This window comes from Gossypium hirsutum, chromosome D07 (genome assembly GCF_007990345.1).
Source record: "Gossypium hirsutum isolate 1008001.06 chromosome D07, Gossypium_hirsutum_v2.1, whole genome shotgun sequence".
NCBI lineage: Eukaryota > Viridiplantae > Streptophyta > Magnoliopsida > Malvales > Malvaceae > Gossypium > Gossypium hirsutum.
Genome location: NC_053443.1, coordinates 27,731,318 through 27,754,119, shown reverse-complemented (window position 1 = coordinate 27,754,119; position 22,802 = coordinate 27,731,318). Strand labels below are relative to the sequence as shown.

The window sequence follows — 22,802 nt, the reverse complement described above, 5'->3', positions numbered from 1 at the left end:
AATCTAATGGAGACATGCCACGTAGACGGAAAAATACCACTCAGTAGGCGTGTTTTATTTCTGCAAATAAATTAAAGCTAAACTAAGAACTTTTAAATCGTTTTCAACCCAAAAATTTATTCAATTATTGCAAAAATGTAAGCACATCAAAAGATTCGGTTGATAGCTTGAAAATGTGGGAAATTGTTATCTACAAGTATAAGCATCGTTGATCAGGCAGCCACGGATGTGATTGGCAGTCACAAAAGCAACTTCGAAAATTGTATTTACATGACATAGTTATTAATACTTTTGTCATACAGTTAATTAATTCGTTTTCAAATTTAAAATTGAGCAAATTATTTTTTCCTCAAACAATTTAATCATTGTGAAATTCGAAAATAAATATCCTAAAGACAATTAATTATTGTGTAAATAATTTTCGTCAATTGTATATAAATTTTATCGATATAATAATTTAATGTTTACATATTTTTGTTATTTTAGTCTTAATTATAGAAAATTTAATAAATTCAGCTTCAAAAGTTACACATTTATATAAATATTACAGGATAAATTTACTAAATTAATACCGAATTGACAAAATGTATAAACTTAAAGGCTAAAATTATTATACCAATCAAAATCATGTATAATTGATGAAAAATAATAACATCGTGATTTATTATTTTTAATTGCTTACTTTCAAAATTGACAAATATTAAATTAGTCAAAATTTTGTTAAGATGAACTAATTTGTTAAATTCAAAATTGAGAGATATGGGAAAGTTGTTACCGTATTTATTACTACTCTCATCTCATCCGCTATACAAGTCAACAGTAATAATATTGCTTGTATTATTTTCTGATCAATACTTCCCCTATGTTATTTTCTTTTCTAGAGGTAAAAAAAACACTACTAGTGACAACATAAGTTCAATAATTTTGCAGGATTTGACGCGTATGCGACTGAATTAATGGCGCTGAATGCTTCATGTGTCGACAGCTGGAGAATTCTATGGATAATATAATATGAAGAAGCAGCAGCAGCAATTGCAGAGAGAAATCGTGTGATTTATGATGATCAGAGTTAAAGACGCCTGCACTTTCTCGGTTTGTTCTTTCTTATTTTAATTTTTCTACTGTTCTTCAATCACCACAAAAACGCAGACAACAATGGAAGAAAAAAAGACAGAATATTCCCATGCATAACTATAAACATGAAGAACTCTTTTCTTTGTTTGCCAATTATTTCAACCTTCAAAGACCCACTTGTCCAATATCATCAACCCTACCATTAACATCTTTGCTTTTACGTGGATGAGATTGGTCCCTCCCATCCTCTTATTATTTGCTTCTCAATAATCCATACTATTGCGATTTTTAAAAGAAATAAATAATAATAAAGTTTTTGCATTTAGTATTCGTTGTCGAAAAAAAATTGTGTTGGGAAATCTGACATCTGTATTAACCTCCATTTCTTGATATATAGGAGAAGAACAGTACTATGAGATTCAACCGCTAGGAACAGTCTGCAGGATGCATACATACATATATGTCCGCGGTGTTTAAGCTAAGAAAGTAAAGATGTGAGAGTGATCTTCTTAATGTCTGTCAGCTCAAGATTCACATCCTAGGGCAAATAAAGCTGATTAATTTCCACTACACTTAAGAGTACGTATTCTAGCTAGAACGGGAAAAATATTAATTACATTTGACTATTATATACAGATTAAGAAAAACATGTTTGAATCTTACATGTTGAGAGAGACAAAGAAGACGCGTGTTTTGTACCGCGTTGGTTGTTGAAAAAATCAAAATGACAAAATTAACAACGTTTTCACAGCCTTATATATCAATCAATCTCAGATTCTCTACATGTAAAATGGCCCACCATCTTCCATAATTAAAATTAATTTGATCTATTAAACCAATAACCTCTGCAGGTGTTTGATTGCACAATGGATTTAACTCTGGAATCCAGACACTCATCACCCCCTAATCCAAAAGCCATGTTTCCCCATGTTTATCTTGGCAGGACCTACAATTAATCAATTACCCAACTTCTTGTCATGCAATTTATTTTCTTCTACTCAAGGCAATTACTTCCTTCAGAATCAAACTGTTGCTGATTAACCCTCCCCTTCATTGAATCTTTAGAGTGATTTCAAGTATGGAAATAATTGAGGTATATCCCTGTTATTAACTAACCTCTCATTATTCAGTTTTAGCTCGAATTTGAATTAAGTAATAAAATTTAATTATAAAAATATATATTATTAATAGGATGATTTATTTATACTGGTGTAAGATTAAAGAAATACAGACGCTGTAGTGTACCAGGTTTGGTAATGGCCTTGACTCTTTTTAAAATAGAAATTTTCACTTTTAGCCTCTTTATAATTTAAACTTTTTTTAAAATCAATATACGGTAAAATTGCATTTCAACCTTCAAAAACGATAAAATTTTAATTTAATCCTTTAAAAATTACAAAGATATAAGTTATTAAGATGGTGAAATTCCATTTTTTGCTATTGTATAAATATACAACTTAATTCCAGCACCTCCTAAAAAAAATATTTGACTTCACTCCTATACGAAAAGGTATAAAACTACTTTAGTTTTACACTAGTATAAATCAATCACTCTCCATTAATATTAATGTATTTCATAATATTTTACATATATGAATAATAAAATAGGCTTGGATGAGACTAAAATTAGATCACGATCCAACCCGACTAGAAGTAGATATACCCTTCATACCTTCCTTATATATTATTATATATTGAGTTTTTCTTATACATAGAAATAATCTTTCCCTTTATTATTGTGCAAATAGGAGGCACAGTACAAATCACAAAAGCTTCATACTCCAAAACGTAAAACATAATATTATGTATGTCCATACATACGTATCACAATGTCGACTCCCAAACAGTCCAAGAATGGTCCCCCTGCACATAGAAAAAAAAATAGAACAATTTATGGAACACAAAGACAACAACATAAAAACAATACAGAATCTTTCTTAAATAAAAATTAAAAAAACTTATCCGCGTAACTACACTCTTGTCAGTCTAAGCCTTTTATTTGTTTTAACTTGAGCCATAGGTCAGAAAAATTATTTTTTAAAAGTTTATTCGGATCCTCTGATCTGTTTCTTGTCGTGTAATTCTAAACTAAAAGCAACAGGACATAAGACTTAATTATAATAATAAATATGTCACTATATATGAGACATTTCCTAAATATTAAGAAACAGCAGAATTTTTTCCTTGTGTGACTATATTTGCATTTAAATAAGAGATTCGAAGATTGCAGATGATATTTATACTGCAATATACACTTTGAGTTCAGGGAGCTTTCAGAACTGCTGTTGTATTGTAATTTAGCACACTTTCTGACGGTGATGCCTTCCAAAATTGTCATCTAACCTCGAATAGAATATTATCCCTATATAGCCTTTCCTTTTATTTTATTTACCAGATTTCCACCAGGGCTTTCTGTATAATATTCATTGTACCCCATCGTGTGTGATTGATAAGATCAGTCAAAATGATTCTTGTTTCTTTTCGTCATCTTTGATATTCTTTTATAGGGATTTATTTTTAATTTCATGTTGTATATTTAAAAAAAAACTCCACAATTTATATCTAAATTTGAAATTACAGTATTTTATATTTTTAATTCACTAAAAATATTTTAAAAAGCTTCACGGATGATTATATGTTAGGTGGTCAAGTAGAGTCCTAAGTTCATTGAACTATGTTTTGCCTAATTTAATTTGCTCCTAAAAAACCCAATAGGGCGTGAGAACTTTTGAAAGCATTACATCAACCCAATCAACTTATTATTTCATATCAAGTTTATTTAATTAAAATGGAGGTTTAGTAATATTGGTAAAGATTAAAGCTTTAAATTCTTGAGTGCCTAAATTTAAATTTTATTATACATAATTGTAATGGAAAGATCTCTAATTCTATCAAAATATTTTCGACGTATGTGAATTTTAATCTAACAAATTAATTATAATCCAAATTCATTTTTTAGGTAATAAAAAAAATCATGAGAAACGGTTAACACCTTACTTCAATTACTAGATATAATCCAAATACTAAGAATGACCAAATTAATATAAAAGAAAAAAGAAAATATCATAAGAAAGGATACATGATTATATTAAAATATACATGGAAAATATTTAGTACAACATCGGTGTAATTTTTTCACTCCATAAATAAGGTTAGAGGGTGGACAAGTGTACTATACAAGTATAATATTTTCTAAAAAAAGAGACACGTGTCAATTTTTTAAAACTACTTGTGAAATAAAATATATATATACTATCAATTGACAAATACTCACCAAATATTCATAGCAAAAGTTATTAGAAAAATATTATTATACTGTTAATGAAGTTTTTAAATTTCATAAACAAAGTTGAAATGATGATAAATGTCTTATAAAATATATTAAAATATTAAATATATATATAAAAGAAAAAGAAATATAATAATTTTTTAACTCTATTTATGAAGTTAAAAAATATATATTATCAATATATCAAATACTAACTCAAAATTATTAATATATCAAAACTTAAATAAATAAGTTATACTTTAATTACGATTATGATGATGCACTAATAAAATACAAATACACGGATTGCCAAACTCCACCGCTCAGGGCACGTTTGGTTCGCTGTATTGGATTAGAGGCGTATTGGATTAGAGGTGTATTGGGATTAGAGGTGTATTGGATTAGAGGTGTAATAGCTAATCCACTGTTTGGTTGAATGTAATGGAATAGAGGCGTAATAGTAATCTTGTGTTTGGTTGAATGGAATAGAGGTGTAATAGCATAATAGAAAAAACTAAAATGACTAAAATACCCTTAGCATAAATTTGTTTTGGTAAATGATTATTGTTATTGTTATTTAAATTATAATAAGATTTTTATTATCAATAATAAATAATTTAATCATATTTAAACATAATTATTATTGAATATATTTTAATTAAAATATATAATTTAATAAAATGTTTAATAATTAATGTTCAATACAAGTCTCGTCACTAGCATAGACAAGCCTCTTCACATAATCCCGTTTTGCATAAAAATCTAAGGTGTAGGACCTAATCCTTGGTTGATAAGTCTGTAGGCTAAGGCTGGCACCCATTCTAAACAAGAACCAAATCGCAATTCTACAGATTTCCAACCATAATGTCAAAGCAAGACCAATTCTTTTACGCCTCACACTTTGTGCAATTAAAGGCAGACGAGCCATTACTGCAACATATTAAAATTATAACACACACTATCAATGAATTGAAGTTGCAATTACACATTATAAAATAAAAATAAACAATACAAATTTAGAACACACGAAGCAAAATAGTTGATACTAAATGATATCGTTGCAACTTTAATTTCATTTCTTTATGAATCACCCAAACAATAAAGAAATTATAAAGCATGTATAATTGACCTAAAATTAATTGTTGGTGTATGTATAATTGACCTAAAATTACTTGTTGGTTTAATGTTATTGTCCCTAAAAAACATTGTTGGTGTACGTATAATTGTTGGTTTAATGTTATTTACCCTAAAAAACATTGTTGGTGTATGTATAATTGTTGGTTTAATTGTTGGTTTAATGTTATTTAGATATATATATATATATATCAGTCAATTAGCTTACTTTGGTCGGTGAAATGTCATATAAAGAAAAATATAATGATAATTTAGCTTTAGAAATAGATTACAAACTCTTTCACCCTAAAACATCATGAAGGGCATGAAAATTAATTAAAGGAAAGGTATTTTAATGAAATTAATTACTTGCTTTTACAAGTTTTCTCGAATGCTTTTACAATTTTTTTGAAAGCCAATTTGAATGCTTTTTTTGAATGCTCTTTGATGAAATTAATTACTTGTTTGATTTTAATGGCTGACTTTTTCCTTTGTATTATCATGGCCTTTGTTCAAAACACATGCTCTTGAAATCATACTCTTATCCCAATCTATATGATATAATGATTTAAGTAGTTGCAACGAGGAATTATTACTTCTTTTAGGAAAATCAAATCATACTAAGCCTATGATATAAGGGGTTTCTACAATTGTCGGCTTATCATATTTTTGTTAAGAAACTTGCATGTTTATTTTTATTTTTTAAAATTAGATTCTAGGTTTACATAGTATAATTGCAATTAGGCTAATTGCCATTTTGGGACTTTAAAAACACCACAATAATTGCCATTTTGTTAAGAAGTCTATATAACCACCACAGAATAAGTGCATAAAGGCACAAAGCATAAGCTCAAATTTCAACTTCCTTTATCTCTTAGGAGTTAGTGCAGATCAAATAGTGTAATTTTAAAACTGGACTCAACATCCCCTAATTCAGAAATAGCAAATAACAATTTATGCAAGCAGCAAGAATCCCATTAGCTAAAACAGAGAACAAGCCAAGTTCCAAAAATCAGCAAATAAAATGTTTAACACCGAACTTCAACATGCTTATACCTAGTTCAATTTATTCTAGCTGTCCCTTTAATGGTAAATCCACCCAATTACTTGACTGAAATAAATAAAAGTTCAATGCTAGATTCCCACTTTGGAAAAATCAGTCACCAATTACACTTGATAAATCTTGGAAACCTCGGTTCCAACTTGACAGAACAAAATCATTTTTGCAATGGGTTTACTTGTTTAGTTGGGGGCCATGGCCTATGTCCGTAAGGCAACAATTATCTTAGGTAAAAATTTCGAATGCAAAAAGAGAAAGGGCAAGTGTTTGTTCAATGCATAAAGCTAACAAACATGGCTATGCTCAAGTCAACCAAGATAAATAAGTAAATACAACTAGATAATCATTTCGCAGGCATTGAGCAATACTAAATTTATTGGACTAATGAACCAAAGGTGGGTTCCATAAACAGAATATTTTCGGCATAAGACAGTATGGTACAGACAACCTATGTTGTTCTGACTTTTCGTTTTTCTTGAACCACCCGTGTCCAGCACATTTTTGGACAAGGGTACAAGGATATACCCCCCTCCAAGGACCCTCTAAATATATGGAAAAACTAAGAAAGAATTGAACATATCTGTGTTAGATACATACCCAAATCTGCCACTCACACTGAAGTCCGAGTAACATAGTAGACAACCAAACATTAGAGTATTACCATGCTTTTTTTCCCCTTCTATGGAACTACCATGCTATTAATGCAAGATAATTTAATAAAATTTCTTACCAATGTACAAAACAGTCAAAAAGTTGCACCGACTTCCAATAACAGCAGCAACCCACAAGCTTACGGCAACCTGTAAAGTTTTTGATCATTAATAATCCACTCCAGCAAATCTAGTGTGTCGGAGGAAACTAGTTAGAAATGCAGATTCAATATAATGGTCTTTACCCACACACTGTGACCGTAGCAAAGTTGACAATATTCTTTAAAAGTCTAAAACAAAGCTAATCTGTTTAGTATGCTTCTTTGAAAATTATAAAAGTTTCATTCAAAGAATTTGTATAATAGGTAGCTATATGATCAAAACTATTTTTCTACATTGGTTATATTGCAAATTTCGCCCAGTTTCCCTTTTATCTTGTCCATGAGTTGCCAACTTGTTAAAGGAAACAGACAAAAATGAAACCAGAACTTATAATAGAATAACCAGGCCTAGGAGGACAAAGCTTCAACCCTCCATTGTATATTTTCTTGAACTAAAGTTTTCTGGGTCACTAATCAATTATTGAGGATTAGAACTTAGACAATCCCATATGCTCCATCCAAAAAAAAAAACTGTGGATTTACCAGACCTCAGTCAAAGGGTCAAGTTTTCAAACATACAAAGCAGGTCATATTTACATATGAAGATAATGGGATGACAATAAAGCAAACTCAAGGCAAAAGACCAAATTGTTCCATCAAGAGCATAATGCAATTGCAAAATGGATATCAAAGAAAATATCTCATCAGAAATGTAAACATGAAATCTAGAATAAGGGGAATACATAGTCTAATTGCTCAACATCAAACCAAATGAACTCAAAAAAAGAAGCAGGTCTGTAGCAAGATAAACCTTGGAGGAAAACACGAAGCAATTCTATATCATAAATATCTCCAAGCTCTTCTCCAAGCTAATTAACAAAAAAAAATCACACGTATCAAACACAAAAGCAATTTTATCTAAAGAAAAGGTCAGAACTAAAAAAAATAAAAAATAAAAAATGCTACAAGCAAAAATAGCAATCAAACTTGAGAAACGGATATTATTCTATCGGGTTAGGAAAACTAACCGATGACGCAAATCGACAGAAACTGAGCAAATCGGCCGAAAAAGAAAAGAAAAGAAACGGGGGGAGCAAATCGGCAGAAAAGAAAAGAAAAGAAAATCGGATGAAAAGAAACTGGGAGGGTAAATCGGCAGAAATGAAAAGCAAAGAAACAAGGAAGCAAATCGGATGAAGCTAGAAGGAACAGAAGAGAAACAAAGGGGATCGGGGAGGGTAAAACAGGGAGGCTTTGCTGAAGCGTCACCTAATCTGGGGAAAAGAGGGGGAATAGAAATCGGTGGTTTTCACCGATTAGGAAAGTAACGGATTAGAGGGGGATTAGCAATACATTGAACCAAACGGCGGGTTAAAGGGGGATTAGGTGGGGCCCACCGATTAGGGGTGTATTGGCATAGCCAATACACCAAACCAAACATGGCGTCAAGGACTAAACCATGAGCTGTGATCCGGTGTGAGCCTGCAAGAAATGATGGTATTGGCTGGATATGGAGGAGATAGACATCAGCCCCATGGGCTGGCCTGGGATTGGGAGGGTTTAGGCTGGGTTGTTGTGCTCAGATGATTGATAAATCCACGTGGATGAAAACTGCCAAGCCAATTACATTATTGTTTGGTTAAAATGTGTCACAAATATATGTATTCAAAAATTTAGCATTTAGTTTCTATATTTTTATTTTTAAAGAATTTAATTTATTTATTTTTAAAATTTTAAAATTTAAATTTAATTGTTAGCATTGTAATTTTTTTTGGTTATTGAAATTTAAAAAAATATTTAGTAGCAATGTAACTAAAAAGAATGATGTCATAATAAACTTAAAATTAAAAAAATAATTTTAACAGTATTAAAAGTTGGACTTGAATTTTAAAATCTGAAAAAATAGAATGATTATATTTCAAGAAATAAAAGTATAGTGATTAAATTTTAAATTTACAAAAAAAAAATAGAAACTTAATGCATATTATCCTTACTGTTTTCCATGGTACGAAAGGGCTCGACTTTTGGCCGGAAGTGGAAGAGGAAGCTGCCTGGATGCTAATTTAGTCATACTTTTGGTTAGGGCAGCTTAATTTGATATAATTCAAGTAATTCACGTCCAAACAAAATTTTAATTATTAAGTTCCCTTACATGGTTTTGGATAGAATTCCATCCAAATCATCCTACAATACAATAAAAAAGCAAATGAGTTCATACCACTACTAGAAGTGTTCTCAGATAAAGGTATAAATAATCAATTGAGCAATGTCTTAATATAAGAAACCGGTTCCGAAGCTAGTAGTAAACCAGCACACTTGTCCATATACGTCAATGCTATCACCCTCGCATTCAATTTACACATTAATATTTCTATAGACAGCATACTCGAGCACAGCTGATCCAAGATAGTAAAAAAAGTAAATGCAATCAGATCAAATGCATTTTACTGAAGAAACCTTGGGATTAAGTATAAACTAGATTCTGGCCAATATCACACGACATGCTTTTGTAGTTGAAGCAAATTGTCAAGGCATGCATTAACGAAAGCTATCCACCTATAAATGAAAAGGTATCATAGTCTAATATGATTAATGTCCTTGGAACAATTCTTATCTCATTTAAGAGAAATCAATGCAAATATGACAAACTCCTAGTTATTAATGACCATAAAGTCTAAAACATCATGGACCCCCAAAAGATAATCATTTAACAATTAATTGTCCTAATTATGAGGAGCGGGCAACAAGAATCCAGTCCTCCATATAAGCCTATATATAGAAGTCATATCACAAGACTCCAAAAGCTTGCAAGTCCTACTCTCTCTCTCTCTCTAGTTAGTGTGACAATACAAATTGATGTAACAATATCAGATGCACTAAACTTGGAATTTAATAGCAGTTCTCATAGATGGTGATACTTGCAAACTCAGTCAATGAGAAGAATTTACAGCTGTAGGGTAAGTAATGACAGAATAGAAGCATAAGCTTCTCTAAGATCAACTCCTTATCCAACATCTTCGATGTGTTGGTTTTTAGTCTAAGAAAGAAATCAAATCTGACTTGCTATTTTTATTATTGGTTTTTTTTAATATTCTTTTTACATTTAAAGTATACACTTTAAATAAGAAAATTTACCAACTGCAATTTGACAAGTTGGCAAGTCTAGGTACATGAGATTATTTATTAGTTGATTTCTGTCTAATCAGCACCATTTATATTAACCTATCAAATTAAAGATAAATTAAATAACCTAATAACTTTTCTAAACAAGTTAACAACTTTTTAGCTTGTATCAATAGCTTCGGGATAGTCCACAGCGTAATAGCTCGCATGTTGATTCACAAGAAAACTTACGTCTTGTGTATTTGCGAGTCTTGTGTATTCACAAGACTACCCTGCTATCAGGAAACTGATCTTCAAGCAATCTTATGTTGTTTACAACAACCATGATTCTGTCATAATATTGTTTGACAGTTTCAGACTCCTTCATTTTCAAATTCTCAAAATCCCATCTCAAGTTAATAATCTATTGTTGTCTTGTCTTCTGTGTACCTTGAAACTCTTCTTTCAGCTTATCCTAAGCTTGCTTTGGAGTCTCACAAGCCATGATCCTACTAAAAATAACATCAGAAACACCATTTTGAAGACATGACATTGCCTTGAATTTCTTAGCACGATCATCACTATGCTACCTGATTTGTGCTATTGTTGGATTAGCTTGCAATGGTGGTGGCTCTACATCCGCATTCACAACCTCTCATAAGTCATAAGTTTGTAAGTAGGTCTTCATCTTGACTACCCCAATACGATAGTTTTCACCATTAAAAACTGGTGGTGGAAGAGGTGTAAAACTAGTTGAAGACATTTTTTGCAAAAACAAGGAAATAGAGGTTGTTTTTTCTTTCTTTCTTAACAAATCAATGGCCCTCAAAGATGACAGGCTCTAAATACCAATTGTTGGTTTTTAGCCTAAGAAAGAAAAGATAGACATATCAATTTAGCAATCAAATGTGACTTGTTTTCATTACTAGTTTTTTAATACTCTTTTTACATTCAAAGTATACACTTTAAATAGGAAAATTTACCAACTGCAACTTAACAAGTTGGCAAGTCTAAGTACATGAGATTACTTATTGGTTGATTTCTGTCTAGTTAGCACTATTTATATTAACCTATCAAATTAAAGATAAATAAAATAATCTAACAAATTTTCTAAACAAGTTGACAATTGTTAGCTTCTATCAAAAGCTTCGGGATAGTTCGTAGAGTCATAGCTCGCATGTTGATTTGCAAGACAACTTGGGTCTTGTGTATCCGCTAGTCTATTCATATTTGGACAGTCTGCCAAATAGTTTGCCAAATGTTGTCCGCTCGATAGTTTTCCAACTGACAGTCCGCCATTCTTCTCGAGTTTAGCCTGTTTGCCAGATAACTTATGCCAATAATGTCCGCAAAATGTGCGAGTTGTTGCATGAATGGCCATCTCGCAACAAGATGACTACTTTCATAGCTTTTCATAAGATATCATATTTGCCATTGTAAACATCATCTATCGTCAAATAAAATACGATCCCTAAAAACATAGTTGACTTCCTCAAGAATGTAATTATCTCTGATACAAGGTTGATACCCTTAAGCCTCAAGGCATATCAGCCAAGTTAGTATATATGTAGGTTGACAAGCTAAGCAAAATATTTTCCTTGGAGATTCTTGCTACAACAATATAAATTTAGAACTAAATGTTGCTGCTACACCAATATAATACTTCTAAAATTTGAAGATTCCAGTAGGTGGCAGCTACACCACTGTCCAAACCCTTAGGTTCTCCATGCTTACAATTTGATATAAATTCTTTACCCCCATCGATTCATATCTTAGGTATATAGATAAAAATTTCAATTCTTGGTCAAATTGAATTATAAATGAACTGGAAAAGTCTTTTTTTTTTTTTTTTTTTGCAGAGATATAAGTTGGTCATTCGAATAGCCTTTCTGGTTAACATTAACCAAATTACCAGCTTCTATCTTCCCCTTAAATTTGATTTAAAAGGTTTATTTTAAGAATTTTCTAATAAAAGAAAAGTCTCATAACCTCTTTATTTGTTTGGCTACTTTCAGTAATACTAGAGAATTTCTAAGTATTTGATCATATATATTACAATTTTTTATGTTTAATATTTCAAGGATACACACATATTTATGAATGCAAGTGCTTACAAATGTAGTTGATACCATGAATGTTTAACAACAAATTTTTACCTTCAAAAATTCTTTTTTTTTTTAAAGATAAAAATTGGGGGGGGGGGGCATTTTCAGTAGCATTAGCATTCCAATGTTTACTACATGTGCTAATATCTTTGGTATACAAATTCAACTTCTCTCAGTTAAGGTCCAGGTCCGCATAACTGTATAAAGGTCATTTAGAGTTGTTCACTTCGCTTTTAAAGAAATACCGAACTTGCAATTGATCATCATGACAAGCATTCAACTGAGATATTATTAGTGTTAAGCCTTACAGTAGTTTAACCAATCATGGAAGTTGCTAAATAAATGATACAATATTTAAAAGATAAGATACTCACTTCATCTTGCATTCATCCATGCATACGCACATTAGTGCAAGAATATGGTTGTTTGTTCAATCGTCAACTTGATAATAAGTTTCTATCAATTTATTAACAGAAGATATAAAGCAGAAAAAGCTGATTAAATGAGTTAGTAGCTACACCTCATATTCAAAACTGAACCAAAAGAAAAGCAACACTATCCAATTCTCACTGCTAGTGGTATATAATCTTTTGAAACCTGAGCAACCATCCCAGATTCAATCAAGTCATGAAGGTGAAACCTCCTATCAAAAGGTGGAAACCAAAGATGCTTCTTCTCCAAGGGGACTAACATCTCCTGCATTTTTAAAAAGAGCTCCTTCCCTGAAAACAGAAAATAAGAATGTAAGTACAACACTGACACAATAGAGGACTTAAAATTAGGCACCCTATGATAAAATCTAAAAGCACTCTGACTTTGCTAGACTGAAACAGCATCTATATTATTCAAAGTACTTAATGAAAAGCAAATGGTTTAAAAGTTTTGGAGGAAATGAAATATATGTAATTCATATGTAATGTCCACAAGGATTAATATTACATTCACTTCCTAACTTCTTACTATCCTCTAATTTGATGGAAACCAAATTGTGATTTGTGAAATTAAAAGTTTTGACTATTGGAACCCCAAAATAAGATAAAGGTCCAATGAGATTCTGTCTCTAACTTTCTGTTCGACACTTTTTTCTTTTAATGATGAGTTTATATATTTAAATTTCAAAGCACCTAACTCACAATATGCTCAGAACTTCAGGTACAGAAGCAATAAACATATCAAGGATGGACATTCTCCTCACGCTCATAAGAGACTAACTAACCAGATGAGTCACAATATTTGCTCATGAACTAGTAAGGGAAGGGAAATGACATGACATCCCACTACTTAGTAACTAAAAAGGTCTATTTACCTGGGAAAGGCATTTCAGCATTGAACCAATATTTGAAATTGCAAACCAGTACATACTTGGATCAATCAGTGGTACTTGCATTTACTTCAAATTGCAACAGCATTTAAACCCCGGAAAGAAAAGAAAAAAACACCTTTTATACTGATACTCGCAATATTAAATTAATGAAGTACTTCGCCAAACTTAAAATCGTATCGTAGATTAGGAACAATATAACATTCTCAATTTGAAGGTTAAGGAATCAAAGTATCAAACCTCTTACTTCCTATCCACTTGACTTCTGTCCTTTACAGTGCCATACAATTGTGACCGTCAAATGACAGGTTGAATTGTAATCTTGAAACAAAGGCAAATCAGAAACAACTTTTATTAGTTTTTTTTTAAATGTTGATTTAAAATAACTAATAACGAATTGCATCCGAAATTATGAATTTTAATTGAAAATTTGCTAAAACAAATAAATAATTGCTTTTAGAAGAAAAAGGGGAGAAGTTAAGGAAAAATAGAGAGCTAACTTTATCAATCTGAGGAAACTCAGCTCCATTATTATAAACGCCATCAAAGTATCGTTGTTTGCTCTGCGAAATCAGAAGCAGTCAATATAACATTCACTAAAATAGGAAGGCGATAATTATACCAGAAATATATACATAGGGAAAATAATGATCAGCATCGCCGTTTTCAGACTCCATCTCTTCTTAATCTTTAATAGAAGATTTCGAGAGGGGAAAAAACTAAAAACCCTAAATTTAATTTGAAAACGTTATGCGACGGAAATTCGAAAGTTGGCGCTGCTGAACACCTCTCGGTTTTGGATTTTTCTGTTCAGTGACCTGTATTTACATATTTAAAATACAATGATATATAACTTTTGGAATTTGGAAGTCTATAATGATAAAATTTTAAATCGCATTTTCATTTTAAAATTTTGGTTAAAGTGATTGAGTTTTAATTTAATTAGTATAAGTATTATCGCTAATGTAATAATATGTGAATTTGAGTGCGTTGAAACACATTATTTTTCTAGTTATGGGTTAGAAAATGATTATAGATAATTCTAAATATTATTTTCAAAAAAAATTAAATTTATAATGAAATTATTCAAAAAAAAATTTAAATTAATATAATTTGAACCGAATCATTATATATATATATATGATATAATAAGACTTTTACGTCATTTTTTCGTTATTGAATGATTAAGAATTCACCATGTATTACCAATTATATAATGGAACATATACATTTCACTGTCATTAAATCAAATTTTTTATTAAAAATATGAAAATAATTAATATATAGTTATAGTATTTATTACTATTTTATGCAATATTTGGACATATATTATTACATATTTTTACTTAAATATTCATAACCTATAATAAATTTATATTTTAACATTGTATTATATTTGATGTTTTTTTTTTCGTCAAATTCATAAGGGATAAATTCTAAATCACGAAAAAATCTCAATTAGATTTCTTACTCAATTAGATTTTATTTTTAGTCATATTAGTATAAGTATTGAGTTGAAAAATCTCATTGAAATCTCAATCAGATTACATCTCAATGAGATTTTTTTATCATAATTATGTTGATATTATAACCTATAACTTTTGATTATCACCGAGAAAATCATACTTTAAGAGTATATTTGGTTGGATGAAAAGTAGAGGGATGGAATGGTGAGTGAAAAAGTGGAAAGAAAATAAGGTCACGTTTGGTTCGCTGTAATAGAATAGAGGCGTAATAGAATAGAGGCATAATAGTAATTCAATTGTTTGGTTAAATGTAATGAAATAGAGGCGTAATAGTATTCTTGTATTTGGTTGAATGGAATAGAGACGTAATAACATAAGGAAAAAAACTAAAATGACTAGAATACCCTTAGCAGAATTTCTTTTAGGTAGATGATTTATTGTTATTGTTATTAAATTTTAATAAGATTATTAATATAAATAATAAATAATTTAATAATAATTTAAAATAATAATTATTAAATATAATTTAATAAATAATATATAATTTAATAAAATTCTTAATATAATTATTCTTATATTAATTTACTAAAATCATAATATATAATAATATAAAAAAACATTTAATCTCATTTATTATTTTTAAACCGCAATACAAATTTAATGTGCTAAAATATCATTAGTGAATAAAATAATTTAATTATTCTACAAAAAAAATATTAAAAGTAATAAATAACTTGAGAATTATATTTTGCATAAATATAATATTTAAATATTAACAAAAGGTTACATGATTTCATTAATTTATATGTCATAATCCATATGTTATAAAATTTTACAACATCAAAAAGTTACAACATTACCATTGAATTTCTTCACAAAATGATAATCCAAACCAACAGGGTCAAATAAACATAAATAAATACATAAGCATGGCTGTTAGAGCTCAGAGAAGGCACCCTCTGTGTTCCATTCAGAATTAATAATAAAAAATATTTCATATGTCATCCATGATGCATGTTGATCAAAACAATTCAACTTTTCTTTTTTCCCATTTCAATTGTTGGAAACTTCATCATTCACGTTTGTTGTCCTTCAATTTCAATAGCAGCAAGCTGCTTCAAATGGCATTAATGTGGATTGGATGACTGACTTTGCCATGGAGCTGATATGAAAATTCATTCATTTGCCTAAGTTCTGCAATTTATTTCCCAACAACGGCCGAATGAAGGTGGATTCCATGTCATTATTTTCAGACACTGAATAGATTGGTTCATTTTTAGACAGATACTTGCTCTCTTCACTTTTTCCTAGGATAACCAGATACAATCCAGCCATTATCAATGCTGCTCCTACTACCCTGCAAGTTTCACATATTTTGCAAGCTACTCCTACCCTGCAAAGTATGATTGTAGGCAACAATGTATGGGTTAAAAGTTAAGGCTTACCCTCCCAAGTAGAATTCTTTACCCAATGTAACAGTAGCTATTAAAGCCGCAAGTCAAAACTCAGTGCATTTAAGTATGACTAAAAATAAGTCAAAACTCAAAATTGAAATCACAAGCATAAAAGGCTGACTCAATCTAGGAAACATAGGAAACAGAAACATGTAAGGACAACCAAATGAAAATGGAATTAAATTATCAAAGAGTCTTACCAGCCATAACCATTAGTAGTCTTCAGACACTTTTTTAACATTTTGAACATCTTACCAACATTGAACACACTAAAGATTGCTTAAATATGTTAACAGAACAAACACCAATCATAACAATTTCCACCAACTCTTGCAAAAATGGAGAAAGCATCACACAAGCAATTAATCTAGCAAATATAACATAGAAACACAAGACTAAAAGATCCTTAAAGCATATATCTTATCGCTTTCTTAACTATTCTATGTCAAGCAATTGATCTTGGCAAAACATATGAAATAGGAAACACTAGAACAAATATTTCATCTCGTTCAAATGGCCAAATCATGCAAATAAGGAGTCAATTTCCTAGAAAAGAAAAAATGTTACCTAGTAATTTGTGTATCTATGCCATGTTCTGCTAACAGTCATGTTATCATCATATAATAATTCATAATTAATAATTCATATTTTACAGATTTTGAATAACGCATCTTCTTGTCATGTTTGAGTTATTTATCTGTGTATGAATATGATGTATCATTTTTCTCTAATATTGCTAGTTCTAAAGGGAAACTCTCGAGATCATAATTAGATAGCTACAAAATCATTTCATCTCTAATATTGCTAGTTCTAAAGGGAAACTCTCAAAATCATAATTAGGCAGCTACAAAATCATACATAAATTAGACTCAGTACCTTGCTAGTCGATTTCCATGTCTGAACTAACTTGCAAAAGACGATGAATCAGGCTGGTTCAAAGATGCATATTTGTACCATCAGACTTAACCGAACTTGGAAGTACCTTCTCATCTAATCGACCTTCAACACGAATAGACCGGATCTGCATATATAATGTTTGAGATTTTCAGTGCCGACACCTAATCTCAAACTTCATGGCTGTTCTTCAACTTGAAATTTCAAATTATATTCAAAAGCACTAATTTTCAATTTTTCATACCTTTAGCTTCAGAGCTGGGAACCCATTCAGCAGTAACCAATGTATTGACATTCAAGGATGTGGCATCTACATTGTCATTTATAAAATCAGAAAACAAGTAAAATAATTGACACCTCCAGTGAATAACTTATCTCGAAGTCATGCCAGCATACAAAGCAAATGATCCATCAAAATAGGTTTTGAGACCAGTGTATTGTTCTTGTACACATGCATAACAATATAAACAACCTCAAATTTAGCACAACTCTAGGAGAGTAATTTCAATGGAATCTAGAATGCAGAATCAACTGCAATGCAAATGTAAGCTTCAGCATGCTAATGCTACTACTGAAATTGCTTCCTATTGAGACAATCAACCTGAACTTTTCACTTTTACAAATGGATAACCAATAAACATAAAATGCCCACAACTTAGAATTTTAAGGCTATTTTCAGTACCCACATTTTTTTCTAGAAACCCAGACAAAGACACCAGATCAACCAATCAAAAGGGTACCTAATTGATCCCAAATATTCGATTAAGGGAAATAAATTAAATCCGATTCGCAAACTATAAATCGGGTGAAATATCAAGTAGTTCTAGAAAAGAATAACTTCAAAATCATTTCTTCCTAAGCACCCAAGCACCGAAATATAAAATCAAACAATAAATCGTGAAACGGATGTGAGAAAAAGGGGTGACCTTGGAAGGATCAACTTTGGGGAAGCTTTTGAAAACGTCGAGGACTCTGTCGATTACTTCTTCTTTAGTAAGGTGATCATCGTTGCACTGCTATGCCTCTAATTCCAAAAAGACCAAGATGCAACAAAAACGAAAATTTTGATACTCTGGAAAACTAACCTGTAACCAGGGAAATCGGGGAAGAGTGCGATGAACAAGAACCTAAAATGAGAAAAGGGAAATCGATTTAAATGAATAGCGAAAATACCTCTGGAAATCGGTTTCTCCTTCTTGATAAAATGAAGAAAATCAAAGAAATGATGAACAATAATCGACGACAGAGTGAGTGGAAGGGAAAAGAAATTACCTGTGCAAGGAAGCATGGGAGAATCGGAGCGTTGAAGACGAGGGCAAAAAACAGAAGAGAAAAAAAGGAAAGATGCGGAATGGGTAATCGGCGCTAAGGGGGCGTAATGCCTATTACGTGCAATCAATGTAACGGGGGAGTAACCGATTCGGAGGGAATGGGAAAACAACGAACCAAACAACCGTTTCCTGGTGGGCCCGCTGCATAGGGGGAATAGGCATGCATTCCCCCCAACCAAACACGCTGTAAATTTTGAATTTGCTTGGTAGGGAAGAAAAGTGATAGGAAAGAGAATAGGAGAGATGGTCATTTTCTATCCTAATGGACAAAAACCAATGCTTCCAAAGTGGAATGAAGATAGGAGAGAAAATGGGAAAGAAGAATATGTTAGTTTAAATTATACAATTTTCAAATGTTTTATATTCCTTCCCTCCATTTTCAACTCTACTAAGCAATAAAGGAAAAGAAAATTACTTTTAGTTTCCATATTTCATCTTGCCTACCAAGCACACCTGTGGAAAGAAAATTATATTTTTCATCTTTTTATTTTTCAACCATTTCAATTTTCCATATTTTCAATTTTCTTTCCATTCTATCAAGCAAAGCCTAAATGAGACCGTAGTTGCTTGAGCTCGAAAACCAGTGGCTCTTCAATTGAAAGCTTCATAACCTTCAAAGGCCCCAAGGCAATCCTAATTATTCAAACTTGGATATAGATTCTACATGCTTCGGAATTGAGTCTAATGCTTTTATGAATTCTTGAAACTATTTAAAACTTTATCAGTTTTAGACAACAAAATATGTTTCAAAGAGTTGATAGAAAAAACATTCTCAAAAGAAACCTTATCTAATATATGAACTAAAAAAATTCTTCTAGATCATTTGGATATTTCAAAGAAGAAAAAATATTAAAAGTTGCTTGTTGATCATTAACCCTCATTATAAGTTTACCTCCTAAATATCAATTAGTACTCTTCTAGTTACAAGGAATGGCCTCCCAAAAATAAATGGAACCTCTCAAATGGAACCTCTCAATCTTCCTCCATATCTATAATGGTGAAATTTGTCAGAAAGATAAGCTTATCACACAGAGCTTTATTAGCAATTTGTGGTATGACTAATGTAGGCATAATATCCCCCATATCTAACTTCCAAGTATAGAGAAGGGCATTAAGTTTGTAACAGCCCATTTTGCAGTGGTGTTGGTGGTTTTAGAATCCCATTTCTGATGATCAAGTCTGTAAATATTATTTTTTAATACTTACGATTCTTATTTAGTAATATATTGAATTACAATATAGTAATTTTATTGAATTGATGTTTATTTAGAGTACAAGGATTAAATCGTAAAAGTAGTAAAAGTTCAATCGCTATGAAATTTTAATTAGCTAGAGGACCAATTAAGCAATTAGACACTTTAGTTTAAATAGTTAGTAATAATAAAAATTTTACAATCATCTACTATCATGCCAAATTGATAGTAAATACAATTAACCTGTATACATGCTCATAACCAATCACTTGTATTTTTACAAGCTCAAGCACACAATTGACAAAAAAATTAAAAGAAAAACATAAAAATTGAAACAAATTTTCTATGTTACCCCCTATACTTTAGATAACAAATTGTTCTCAATGTGTAGCCTTGAAAGGATAAGGAAAGAAGTTACCCAATTGATCGTGGTAGTTCTGTAAACTGTTTGTGGGTGCTTCCTCCTTTGATCATTGTGAGTTCTAAATTTTGTGCTTCTTCCATGTGGGGTTCCTACATATAAAACTTAAAATAGAAAAATAAAGTAAATAAAAATCTACTCCTATAAACAAAAGTTAACACAATTATCCCAATGGTTACATTCTTTAAAAATAAAAGTTTAATCATCTTCCTGAAAGTCCATCTCCTCATCCTCCTCTCATTCCTCATCTTCGCTTTCTTCTTCACTTTCATGCTCTTCTTCTTGATGCGTTGGCCCCAACATATTCGACGTATAATTAGGTACTCTAATGTTGTTTTGCTGTGCAAATTCTTGAAAAATTGGGCATGATTCTTACATCCAGTGTATCATCCAATCCAACTTTGAATATCTACTCTCGCCAATTTCCTATCGGGTTGTCGATTTTGCATTCCTTTGAGATGAGACTAGAATAGTCATCTTCTCTTGTTGGTGTTTGTTCCAATCTTTTATTTGTTTCACTCGAAGCTTTATGTACTACGTATACAGTGTGTCTCCAATTACGCTTTGGGATGGCTTCATGGACTGCTCAGTAGACACCATTGGAATACCCACTCTTTTGCATAAAGTTGCCACTAAGTGGGGAAAGAAAACTCCCACTTTCTGGCCGCTGACACATCGTTTCATATTTTGGTATCCATGTTCTGATGCATATCTGTTTCTTCTACAATGTCTTTCTCATAAAATGGAGCTTTATAAAATTCACAAATAATTCTAGCGATAATTCGTACTCCCTTCCCTAGTACTGGTACTGTTTCCCAAGTTAAGCCTTCAGTCCTTTTAGACTCTTAGTCCCTCAAAGATGCATAAAATTCTTGAACTATCGGGACCACATCAGAATATTTTGGGATCACATAGAAACGTTCCCATCTATGGTATCAGACCAAAAGCCAAACTTCCAGGCAGAGAACCATAGACGGTTCAAATCCCTTCTCTTGAATAAATTTTTTCCCTGAAGTTCTAGAAAATATTTTTCAACATTTTGATTCAGAAAATTAGAGGGATTTGGAACCGTTAATGGTTTCGGTTCATTAGTTCTCCTAAATTTTCTTGGAGGCATGTTCAATGGTGTTTTAGGCTAATACTAATAAACTAACAGCAAAATTTTCAATGGAACAATAAAAAGATGAGTTAGGAACCTTTAATCTTGGATAATTTCTTTAGAATTCCTTGAAAAGTTCGACTATTGTCGTTCCTTTGATTGTTTTCCAGTTATTTCTACACCAAATTTGTGACAGCCCAAAATTGACTCTAGTCGGGAAGTGGTTTCGGGACCACAAAACCGAGTTATGAAAATAATTAATTGTTATATTCTACGTTTATTATGTGTGTACATGCATATGTGGAAGTTTCATTCCCTAATTTTGCCAATTGCATGAGGAATTATTAAATAGGGATCAACATGAGACATGGTGAAATATGATAGGCTAATTTTAAAGGGCTTATTAGTGCATGTCAACACAAAGGTGGACTTGCATGTCAAATTGCCCAATTTCCTTATAGTGGCCGGCCAAGGTGGGTTGATGATGGGCAATATATTTGTGAAATTGATATTGGGTTGTGGGATTTAATGAATAAAAGAAAAGAATAAAAAGAAAGCAAATGAAAAAAAAAGGCTTCATCCTTGTCTTCTTGGCCGAATTGAAGGAAGGAATAGGGGCAAAGAACTTTCGGCCATTTGAATGCTTAATAAGGTTAGTATATTGTGTTAAAGTTGTGAAATTTTAGCTTGTTTTAGGTTAATTATCATGGTTCTTACTTAGACCATGCTAAATTTTTAACTTTGATGGATGGAGCATTCGGCTATGGCTATTAAAGAAGGAATTTGATTATTTCCTTTAAGTTTTGATGAAGAATGTGTTGAGGAAAGAAATTGATCTTGCTAAAAATATAAATTCTAAATGCTCATATATGTAATACCCAAATAAAAATGCTTGATGTCTTGAACAAATATTGTTTCGATGGGTGGAATGAGTAATGTCATGTATAGGTTTCGGCTATGGATTTTCATGTTTAATATTTTTATGTTGGTGTTCAAATTGAAAATGGATGTTAGTTGTGTTATAACACTTGCTTAATGATGAAAGGATCATGAGCTTAGGGCTTGAGAGGCATTCGGCTTTGGAGTAAAAATAATAAAAATGGTGTTTAGTCAATGCAAGTGTCCATACTTGTAGAATGTATTGAGTGTC

At 31.2% G+C, this 22,802-nt stretch overlaps 2 long non-coding RNA genes across 5 annotated transcripts; both read right to left on the bottom strand.

Moving 5' to 3' along the window:
* Nucleotides 1-12,736: 12,736 nt before the first annotated feature.
* LOC107956733 (uncharacterized) lies at nt 12,737-14,615 on the bottom strand. 4 transcript variants are annotated; one of them, XR_001700226.2, is made up of 5 exons: nt 14,430-14,615; nt 14,295-14,357; nt 14,035-14,115; nt 13,780-13,863; nt 12,737-13,195 (listed from the first exon to the last, which is right to left on the bottom strand). It is a non-coding gene; the product is annotated as an uncharacterized lncRNA (long non-coding RNA). The 4 variants fall into 4 exon arrangements; XR_001700224.2 differs by having other exon boundaries at nt 14,295-14,615; XR_005915854.1 differs by lacking the exon at nt 13,780-13,863.
* A 1,923-nt stretch (nt 14,616-16,538) lies between these two features.
* On the bottom strand, nt 16,539-17,384 carry LOC107954617 (uncharacterized). The gene is made up of 2 exons (XR_001699625.2): nt 16,706-17,384; nt 16,539-16,617 (listed from the first exon to the last, which is right to left on the bottom strand). It is a non-coding gene; the product is annotated as an uncharacterized lncRNA (long non-coding RNA).
* Between the last annotated feature and the right edge of the window lie 5,418 nt (nt 17,385-22,802).